At 31.9% G+C, this 12274-nt stretch overlaps 1 non-coding gene across 1 annotated transcript; it reads left to right on the top strand.

Annotated features, from left to right (window-relative positions):
- Positions 1-11686: 11686 nt before the first annotated feature.
- On the top strand, positions 11687-11763 carry TRNAA-CGC (transfer RNA alanine (anticodon CGC)). Its single transcript has one exon. It is a non-coding gene; the product is annotated as a tRNA-Ala (tRNA).
- The last annotated feature ends 511 nt before the right edge of the window (positions 11764-12274 follow it).

Raw genomic sequence — 12274 nt, 5'->3', positions numbered from 1 at the left:
ACACTCACCCTAGTACACGACATAACTCTTCACAGAAACACATCGTGCCCCGCCGAAGTGGTGTGCAATTTGAAAATGTGTCACAGTCCTGCCATGTATCCGCAACATGCAAAGTGGGTAGGCATTATACATACACACACATTTACAATCTCAGATCATAGGTCATTTCATTTGACTTGGAAAAACCGGAACGTTCAAGCATCCCGGCCGAACCTGGCGGTGACAAAGGGACATGACTCTGAAAACCGGAACTGTCCCGGCCAAATCTGGACGTCTGATCACCTTACATTTTATTAAATTATATCTTATTTCAAACTAGCCATCATCAGCCTACGAGCTAAGAAGTAAAACTGTCTGATTTCAGCTTTTTGTTTATTTTTTTGTTACGCCATAATATTGCAATTACATGAATATAGTTAACATTATTTAATTTATAAGATATTAAATAAAATATCAATCTTATGTACAAAATATGTTAATAAATGTATATATGATTTATTAACAACAATTAACCCGTAAGTGGTGAGGTATTTTTCTAGTCACGTAACTGGTGAGGTGGGGATTGCACTTACCCCAACTTAGAAACTTGTATCGTAGCACTCAGGTAATTTATACAATCAAGTACTTTTATTTCTTTTAACTAGATTTTCTTCAAAATCAGGGAAGCAGGCAGCATAATAAGCAATAAAAAAAATATATATATATATATCTCCGCACATCCACCTGGCGCAAGCTTCTTTTCTTACAACGGCTGGGTACTCACAGCCACCACCTCACCAATTACGGGTTAATGTATCATTTCTGTAAGGAACACAGGATTACCAACTCAGAACATCCTGGCTTAGGTTTAAATAATAGTTTAAACTAATCTATCTTCAAGAGTGTGTTAAAATATGGGGCATGGTTTAAGCCATGGATTAAATTGCAAGCAGTTTAAATTCAACGCATTTTAAACTGCTATTGAGAATACAGCTCTAAGTTCTTCCATTTTATAATGACATTACTATTTGTTTATTTTATTTTATACTGAAGTATGATATGGGCAGTCGAAACTAATCTTTTTTACTAGAAAATCACAGACATATTAATACAGATAATGGTAATGAAGTTTAACACTAATACCAGTTTAAACCTACACTACAGAAAGTTTAAGTTTGAAGCACGTTTAAACTTGATACAAATTTAAACTAACTTGGGAAAAATTATTTTTATTTTAAACTTAGGCTTGAAACAGTGTAAAATAAACCCAAGTTTAAAGTCGTTTGGAGAAAATGGCCCTAAGTAGTCTGTTTCTGTTTGTATGATATTAAAATCTTGGTTAAGTTATTTGAAAAATATTGAGAACTACTTATTTCGAAAATCTATTTCATGTCACAAACTGACTATCATGCGTAGTATAGAAATCATAATTCCTAGCTACCATGCACGTTCATGTTCCACATTTTCAATATTAAATATATAGTAGTAGTAGTATATAGTAAATATATATATATATAGTATATATAGTATAATAATGTTGATTTTTAAAGATTGTCTTTCCTAATTAACATTGCAAAGTATCTTAAATGTTATATTACCTATCACATACTGATACTCAACATTAGGCTGACCAGATTTTTTTTATGGTCCAACAGGGGACATCAGCAATTTCAAGAAAACCCAGAAAGAGTTACTTAGTCACTATCCGTTGAAATGCTGCAGAAATTGCATGTCACAGTAGATACAACTATAGAGCGTTGCACATTAAATTTGTAGAGTATCTTAACTTTCTGAATTAAATGAATAAACACATAACTTCTATACATAATTATGGCAACTAAGAATTCAATTTCAGTACTGACGCATGTATCGAAGTCTTTCACATAATATTGTACACACTGAACTCTAACACACACATTTTACAAGTGCTGGTCTGAAGAATGTATCTTTTTAAGGATCCGTTCATTCTCATACAGCTTCACACTTAAGTTCTTCATATGAAAAATGAAAGTTTGTTTTCACTTGTAACAAAGCTGTTTTAATTTTAATTCTTGACTTTTCATCAATTCAGATTGAGTTCATTATGGAGAAAAGTCTTTCAGCTGACGAATTACTGACTGAAAGACATATGATTAATGACATTATTTTGAGAAGACTTTCAAATGGAATAGAATTTTTTTTTTGAAATGTTGAAAAACATCACACCAATTTTCACCTGTTGGTTCGTCACAAAACTTTTCAGTTTCTGAACTACTTAAAAATGAACGCTGCGGCAGTTCTAACGCTTCCGCGCAACGCGAATGAAGATAAAGATGGTATTCGTATGTTCTTCTCACAGTGCAGAATATCTCATACTGTGCTCGCTGGTTCCTCTGTCTCATACTGAGAACCGTTCAGAAATATGCATGAATCACAGCAGTTTCATCACGATACTTAAATATTCATGTGTAAAATGTCATTCAAGCAAAATCGAAAAATCTGGGGACAAAATTAATTTCCGGGGACAAAAAGGGGGCATTTGCTCCCCGGGGACAGCAACTCAAAACCGGGGACTGTCCCCGGAAATCGGGGACGTCTGGTCAGCCTGCTCAACATTCCCTAAAGGGAGACAGAAAATATTACTTCCACTTCTGTTTGAACAGCTGTGGTGTCATCTGCCATAATTAACTATTTGTCAAATGAGTTAACTGCCAAAAATTCTTCATTTAAATATAACTCATAGTTAATAACTTAATCTTTAATACCAAACAAGTGTTGAAAAGATGAAAAAACTGTTTTTAACAAAGAGTTTAGTATTTAAAGCATTAAATGGACCTGAATATTGAGAAAGCTCACATGTCTAGAAAACTAAGCTTTTCATTGATTCTAGTTCACGTTAACACCTTGCTTGTTAGAAACATAAAATTGTTTAGTCACACGTTAAAAAGTGTTAAAGTTTTTAAAAAAGGTTATATACCTTGGACAGACGACCAGTTTAGACGCGATGCTACTGACGAATGCACATCGCAGAATTCGAGATCACTAATAGTTCAGGAGACACTGTTGAAGACGCAACATCGCCTCGAAACGGGCCGTCTGTCCAAGGTATATAACCTTTTTGTAAAATTTTAACACTTTTTAACGTGTGACTAAACAATTTTATGTTTTAATAAACTTTTCAGAAGATAGAAAAAACATCTCAGGTCCTAGATTTGTGCTCAGATTATTTTTTTCTTAACACTTTAGCTAAAATGAATGTTGTTGGGAATATGTGGGCTTTATCTTCATAATATCATGAGCCTACATGTTCAGAATACGAAATCATACAATTACTCAATTTCGTAAAAAAAATAGACATGTGGGGTTTCTCAATATTGTGATTCAAATATTCTAACAATACTTCGAGAAAGCCGCTATAAGTCTGCTCAAAAACAATATAACTAAATAAAATAATATCAAAAAAGAAATAATACTGTACAGAGTGTAAAAGTACAAATGTTGAACACTTACTCCACTTTTCGCTCTGTTGTCTAAACGTCTAAAATTACGTTAATTTTTAAAGTAATTCATATTGATTGATTTAAAAGTCGATTTTTAAATGAGACTTTTACTACACCTACATTTTGTAGCTAAATAATCAGAAAATAAAGTCTGGTTTATCAGCAGCATATTATGGTCCCTGTACAGCCTCTGTAGAGGAAAGACACATAAGTACTCGTAATTGGTGCTTCCACACTCACGCACGTACGACATATCGCATGCGGCTGTTTCCTTTACGGAAACAAGGACCGTTATGACAGAATCACTGCCAGGAAGATCAAGTGCTAAAATCCGGTGGCAAATTCGGGAATCAAAGCGTCTTGTGACCCGGGAATCAATAAATTAATAGAGAATATGTTGTGGTGCGAGGCGGCATCTTGGTGCAGACCGAATGCAGGGATGCCCCGCCCATTGTAATCGATAGGCGCGCCGAGGTCGCCGCCAGCAAACCGTGGAGCTCAATTAAAAGCGATCCGCCGACAACTTTGCCAAATTAATAATACTCCTCTGTTTTAGTAGCAGCGTTTCAGCTTTCTCCTGACTTGGTGCCGATTAATTCTTGCTATTCCTAGACTATTGTCAAGAGCGGTAGTATTTATTTATTATTTTGTTTATCTACTTACTTATATAAGTATTTATTTACTTAATTACTTCTTAATCACTCATTTATTAATTTGCTCATCTAGTAATTTACTCTGATGATTTATATTTTTATATATGTAGGTCTATTTATTTTTTTATTTGCTTATTACTCCCACATTTATTCATTTGCTCATATATTCTGATTAATTGTTTATTTATTTATTTTAATTACATTTATTTAATGTATAAATTTAATGAGTTTCATTTAATTAATCGATTAAATAATTAGTTTTCTTGTTTATTTTCTGTCTGTTCATTCATTCATTCATTCATTCATTCATTCGTTCGATCATTTACTTATTTTTTATTAATTTTTTAATTAATTAATTTACTTATTTATTTGCTTATTATTCACTCATTTATTCATTTACTCATTTAATCTAATTACTTATTTGTTTATTTCTTTTAATTATTTACTTAATGTGTAAATTTCTTTAATTTAATTTATTTAATTAAGTAACTAATTAATTCACTTGTTCATTTTGTGTCTTTTTGTCTATTCATTCATCTATTCATTTGTTCGTTTATTTATTTATTTATTTATTTATTTACTTATTTATTTACTTATTTATTGACTTATTGCTCACTCATTTATTCATATACTGATATTATTTCTTTCCTTCTTTCTTTCTTTATTTTAATTATTTTTAAATTTAATTTCTTTACTCTCATTAATTAATTAAGTAATTAGTTTGAGTGTTTACTTTCTGTCTGTCCATTCATTCACTGTTTCGTTCGATAGTTTACTTATTTATCTATTGTATTTATTTATTTGTTCATTTATTTATTTTAATTATTTATGTAATGTATAAATTTAATTTATTTAATTTAATTACATAATAAACTAATTAGTGCATTTGTTTATTTTGTATCTGTCTATTCATTCATCCATCTATTCATTCGTTTACTTATTTATTTATTTTATTTATTTACTTCTTAATTACTCATTTATTCATCTACACAGATTATTTAGTACTTTATTTATTTTAATTAATTATTTAATGTAGAAATGTAATTTAGGCTAATTAATTAAATTAATTATTTAACTAATTAGTTCATTTGTTTATTTTGTGTCTGTTCATTCATCCATTCAAGCGTTATTTATTTATTTATCTATTTATTTATTTATTTATTTATTTATTTATTTATTAAACATCTGTTCATTTACTCAGATTATTTGTTTATTTATTTATATTTTATTTATTTAATATATAATTTTAATTTATTTAATTTCATTAATTAACTCATTAGTTCATTTGTTTATTTTCTGTCTGTCTGTTCATTCATTCATATATCATTCATTCGTTTAATTAATCAATTATCATTTATTTATTCATTTACGTACTCGTTTACTCATTTATTTATTTATTTATTTATTTATTTATTTATTTATTTATTTATTTATTTATTTATTTATTCTGGCAGAGTTAAAGCCTTCAAATTTTCTCCTCTATTCGGGCATAAAATAAAGAATACAGTCTAATGTACAAATACATCAATCTATACAAATTAAAATATTAATAATAATACAATCGCAAACTCAATATTACAATAGGTAATGATAATTAAATAACTCTCTAAGAATATTATAACATAATAATCAAGAGCTTAGACAATGAGATACGAAATAAATATTAGGCATACAAAATAAAATAAAATAATATAAAATGTAAAACTGTTAATAAAAGAACTCTCGACGAACGAAAAGGCTAAGTAAGTAATAATAATTTAGTAAATGAAATTGTTCAACGGTACAAATTAATAATGCATAGTAATATATACATAATGCTGAGGGAGTATTATAAACTAGTAAAACAAACTATATCATGACATATTTTATATATAGGAAATACAGATCCATGAAATTGTTATCAATGAATTATTTTCGAGACCATGAAATTAAAAATTTAATGAATTTAAAGAAATTGATATTTTACAACATTCACAAACGTGATAGATAGCGTTCGTTGTGCGATGTGAATGTAAAGAACTAATTTTTTGTACAAATATCCTAGATACTACTACTTATAAGACGATTCCAGGTAGCATTTGTCGGTAATTTTTAGGATACGTTAAATTTCGACGCTGAATAACTTCTCCAGTTAAAGCGTCGCGAAATGAGCACTACTGTCACTGCCAGATTAATATATGTGATCTAACCATAGTAGTGAAACTGCAGTAGAAGTGAATGAGAATTTGCATGTACTCAACTTTCATTGTGGCATTGTATTTGAGTAAATGAGCGACGTATGTTAAGTTCGATTACTGAAGTGGAAGAACGCTTCCATGGCATGGAATGTAGGCTGCAACAGTCCACAAACGGAAGCAAACCTCTGCCAACTGTACATCGATAATTAATTACACCACTTACTGATTATCATACAACAATAGTGTAGGATATGTTTACTTTCAATTGCATATTATGACGTCACTTGTAAGCAGTGGTGTATTTGAAAACACGAGGGCTACCAAGTCATCTTTTGGAGCTCCTTGACACATTAACAAGTGCTACTAGAAATTAACTGTATCGGACTGCAGAAATTGGAGAGTCGAATTCTGAAGCGCATTGAGGCCAGTCACAATGATTCACAGGTCACCCGAGACAATAGGCAAACTTGGGAATATTCTAAATTAGGGCCGGGGAACTGAAGCAAATAAGAATATGTTACCTTATGTTATTTAATGAAAAATAAACATTTGGAAAAAGACATTAATATAATTATGCAACGAGCCTATAATGGTAGCAATTAAGACGCGAGTATGTTTATCAAACGAGCGTAAACGAGTTTAATAATTTTCATACGAGCGTCTTAATTACCACTATAGGCAAGATGCATACGACTGTTTTGTTCGACCATAATTAAATGACCAAATTTTGACTGTTAATACTTCTATTACTTTACCGATAATGAAAGGCATGACCATGAGTGTATTTTCAGCGTGTTTTCGACTATTGCAACAGATGGCACGCACGGACCATGAGGTCGTTTCAGCTTGTTCCCGAGTAGTGCAATAGATAGCAGGCACGAAGCACTCTCGTATCGACGGAGTATTTATTGATTTTTTGCAGGACTTTGATTTGGAGATTTTAACCTCTAAGGAACATACATTAAAACATAGAAAATTAACTCAATTTATAGAATATTAAAATTAATACGAACAGAATTTATTTTATTTTAAATACACATTGTTGATTCTGCAGTTTGTGCCTGCATTTTGGATTGCTTTTTCAAGGCTTGTGGGTTGTTGCGCGTATAATATTAATATCGCGTATGCTATCAATATGGATAGTTGCAATGACATAATGAATAGCAGTACTTCAATGTATGGCATTAAGGTACAGTTACGTCACATGTAATTAGAGTATTATAGTAAATAAATTATAGTTTATTTAACAACGCTGGCAACTGCAAAGGTTATATCAGTGTCGCCGGTGTTCCGGAATTTTGTCCCGCAGGAGTTCTTTTACATACCAGTAAATCTACTGACTGAGCCTGTTGCATTTAAACACACTTAAATGCCATCGACCTCGGCCGGAATCGAACCCGCAACCTCGAGCATAGAAAGCCAACTGCGCTACCGAGGGCGACAGCGTATTATAGTATGGTCGAATAAAACATACAGGGTGATTCATAACCTCTGCGACAAACTCTGAGGGGTGATAGAGCTGACAATGAGGAACCCTTTTTGTTAAACAACCTATGTCTTTTGACGCGTCGTTTCGAAGTTACCGTTGAAAATGTTTTTGCGCGGTCGTACGTCAATGTATGTGAATGTGTGCATCACTGTTTCTTTGTTGAGATGTTTGTAAGAGAAGAGAAGGGTTGTTGTTGTTTGTTTACGTTCATGCTTTGCAGGAATTTTATTTGTGACTTTAAAGACTATTACTTCAAGTTTATATAGAATGGGTTCCTAGTATTCTTACAGGCAGTAACTTATACAATATAGGACCAAAGTTTCGAATCAAATCAGAATAGATGTATAGTACAACTTGATCGCTACTACCAGTCAATTGCCCTCTGACATCTATAAAAGTTAACTGCTTTATCGGTTAACAAATAGCAGGTTTCACCTTCATTATGTCACGGGCTCTGAACGCAATGCCGTACTCAAAGTCGAACGCTTAGATTTATTTACAGTCGGAAGAATGAATAGTTTTCCGCCAGTAATGGGCATAATACACACAATGATACAGTAGGAGGACGACCTTTCCGACTGGAGAGTGATGTTTAAATCCCGAAAACTACAATAATTATAATTTGTGTTTGAACAAGAAGGTGTTGGTTTTCTTTGGGGACTTCTGTTTCCTGCAATACAATTCGAACTTACCTCTATCTAATCATGCCCATCAGCGATTGCTTCTATTGCTGTCTGTGTTCTGCGAAATCTACGCGGCAAGAAATCAGAAATCCCCAGAAGTTCCCGTCGACACATGAATATTGTGGATAACGCTATAAATGTATGCTACTAAGAAGCCATATGAAAATACGAGTAACTAAAAAACATGGATATGCATATGTAACGAATGCTTATTTCTACATTATGTATCGTACTGACAGAAGGTATGGTTTGTATGTATGACATCTACAATATGTATAATATGTTTTGCGTATGGGATGAACACGCTGTGTATTTTATGTCTTATGTACACTGTATGTATGTATGTATGTATGTATGTATGTATGTATGTATGTATGTATGTATGTATGTATGTATGTATGTATGTATGTGTGTATGTATGTATGCAATTTTAATGAGTATATGAACTATTATTTATCATTCTATCCATTTTTAAACCAATTTCAGAACTTCCTTCCAATGAAATGTCTTACTAATTTGCTATTTTGCCAAGTAATTCTATGTATATTTTTAATATATATATATATATATATATATATATATATATATATATGGTGTCCCAACAAGAATGTCGGATTTAATAATGTGAATAAATGCAACAAAAACAAATAACATAGCAGATAGCAGTGGCGAAAATCCAACAATAACAAGACATTGTTGGGACATTGCGCCATTGTTTTATTGTTAGTTGACGCTGTTATCTATTCTTTATCTGTTTCTATTGCATTTATCCACTTTATTAAATCCGGCGTTCTTGTTGGATCATCGGATGGATGAAAACAAGTAATGGTCTCTTAAACCAAATTATAGTAATTTAGCAATAATACTTATGATGAGAAAAATTAATTTAGATACTTATTGTTTCTAGCTTTTATTCATATTTCAGAACCTTCTTTCCTCCGTATGTTTTATCTCCGAATAGTAGGGCTACGATACATTGCAAATTCTATCTTTAACTGCGTTTTGTTGTTGTTTTTGTTATTATTATTATTATTATTATTATTATTATTATTATTATTATTATTATTATTATTATTATTATTATTAAGCCTATTACTATTACTATTTTTACTTTACTATACTTTAGTGAGATCGAAACTCAAATATGCATCTATAGTTTGGAACTCTATTACAACTATAGATATCCCACAAACAAAACTCAGCTTGGACTCCTCGCGGCGCGCATGCTATAACCTTCTTACTCCCCTGCGGTAGGCGTGAGAGCATGCTGGGAACGGGAGCATACGTCATCTGCGCGAGACAGTCACGCCCGCTGGTTTCCTTGTTGGATGCCTTTACTGATTCGGGAAAGCTGGAAAATATTCAAAGGAAATTTATATCATTACGTTCGTATAGATTTCTGCCTAATAACTCTCGGGTATAACTATGAGTATGCGAATACTTTAAATGTCGAAGCTTGTATGCTAGACGTCATGAACTCGATCACTTATCATGTAACGTCCTTAAATGAACATTAATCTTTATTAAACAGTCAGCTTCCGTATTCCAATGAAGGACATGAGACAACACAAACTTTTCTTTACTAGAAATTCTAAATCTATCGCTCCGGTCTTCAGATGTATTAAAAATGCTAATTTGCATGTAGGCGATTTCGATCCATCCAATGTATAGGAGTATTAGAATATGGCAATGTCACTTTCTTTTATATTATATTCATAATTTTTCTACATAAACTGATAATACTTTCAGTAAGAATTAATTCCTTTCCATAAAATCTAATAGTCTTGATTGTTGTAAATCAACCATTGTAATCCTTGTTCTTTTTGTTATTATTGTCACAATTATACAGTTAATTTGTATCACTGTTGTTAATTTTATTGTTTTAATTGTATCACTGTGCTGATTTTTTATTGGCTAATGGTTGTTGTTCAGCACATAAATATAAATAAATACATAAATATATTACTCACAATATTCCCTTATAATCAACTGAAAATAATTTTATTTATTTTCCCATATCTAAAATGTGTAAAATATTCCCATATCTGCATAAAAATAGAAGTCTAGTCTTCATCCCCTATTCCTAGTTTACATGATATCGGGAATGTCCTACGGGTCTTGCTAGTTTTCGTTTTCTTCTACTTCATTCTTTGTTTTGTTTTTCTTTTTTTTTTCATGAGCTTCTCTTTACTCTTCTCCTAAAATCCATCTCTGCTGCAATGAGATTAATTTTGTTTTCTGTTTCTCATTTACCGAACTTGGTATCCGTAAGTAATTATAATTGTAACTAGGATGCGATGTATGTTCAACTCTTGCTTTGGTTGTTTTCTTTTCCACAACACGCTCTCTAATGACGTTGCTGCAGATCGGCCTAATTAAATTTGAGTTTTTCATTTATTGCTGAGCCACTCTTTCCGTTTATATTCATTCTAGTCCCCAAATGTCTGCATTAATTACAACATTTCATAATTTTTTGATGCTATAATAATAAGCATTCTGCAGGTCTAGGCGCTCCACATATATGCCAAATATTTTGTATAAATTTATTTATGGTTTCTAATTTTGATATTCTTCTATCAACTTTCTCATTAGGTATTCTAAATTTTCTACTCCTTATCGAATGATTACCTGGGTTTTGGCCTGACACGTCTACTGTGGAATTCCTCAAGGATCAATATTAGGTCCCCTACTTTTTCTAGTGTTTATAAATGATCTTGCCCCCCCCTAATAAAAGATGTAGGTCATCCAAGATTATTTGCAGATGACACAAGTATAGTAATTACAGCCAATAACTCCAACACATTCCAATCTTCAACAGAGGAAATTCTCTTCAAAATGTGTGACGTCAATAAATTGGTATTAAATTGTAACAAAACTAACATAATTCAATTTAAATTCTGTCCAAATTCAATCTCGCAAATTTCTAGCGTAATAATTAATAATAGATCCCTATTAGAAACAACAGCAACCAAATTTCTTGGCTTAAAAATCGATAATCTGTTAAATTGGAAAAATTCGTATTAAAAAAATTACCCCCAAACTAAATTCAGCTTATGTATCGAATATGAATGAGATCTCGCCCACCTCATTGCATATTACATGACTAGTGTGAACTAGTCAGTTTGTTTTATTACCATTAAGTAGCTTACGAGAAAAATTCGTACCGGCACCGGGAATCGAACCCATAATACTACGAGAGGAGTTCGGCCGGCGTCGTGGATCGTGTCCCGGCATGGCTCAGTTGGTTAAGAGCACTCAGCTCGCACAGCTGAGAGGTCCTGGGTTCGATTCCCGGTGCCGGTACGAATTTTCCTCGTACTTAATGGTAATAAATTCAGCTTGTTTTGCTATTAGATCTATGCAAAAGATAGTAAATATCCACACCTTAAAAACAATATACTTTGCATACTTCCACTCGGTAATGAGTTATGGAATAATATTCTGGGGAAATTCCACAGATAGTAACAATATATTTCTATTACAAAAAAGAGTAATTAGAATAATAGCAGGTGCCAAATCTAGGGAATCGTGTAGGACTATTTTCAAAAAACTACAAATAATGCCCATGGCTTGTCCGTATATCTTTTCATTAATAATCTTCCTCGTATGTAATCGTGAAAACTTTGTAACTAATTCAACAGATCATAGCATAAATACACGTCAAAAAATGACTTCCATACTCCATCGGCAAGTCTATCGTGCTATAAAAAAGGAGTGCGTTATATGGCAGTTAAAATGTTTAATAGCCTCCCTATCGATATAAAAAATGAAACTCAAAACATAAAATTATTTAGAGCCAAATTGAAGAAGTACC

The sequence above is a fragment of the Periplaneta americana genome, chromosome 13, assembly GCF_040183065.1.
Source record: "Periplaneta americana isolate PAMFEO1 chromosome 13, P.americana_PAMFEO1_priV1, whole genome shotgun sequence".
NCBI lineage: Eukaryota > Metazoa > Arthropoda > Insecta > Blattodea > Blattidae > Periplaneta > Periplaneta americana.
This window is presented reverse-complemented; position numbering and strand designations above follow the sequence as displayed.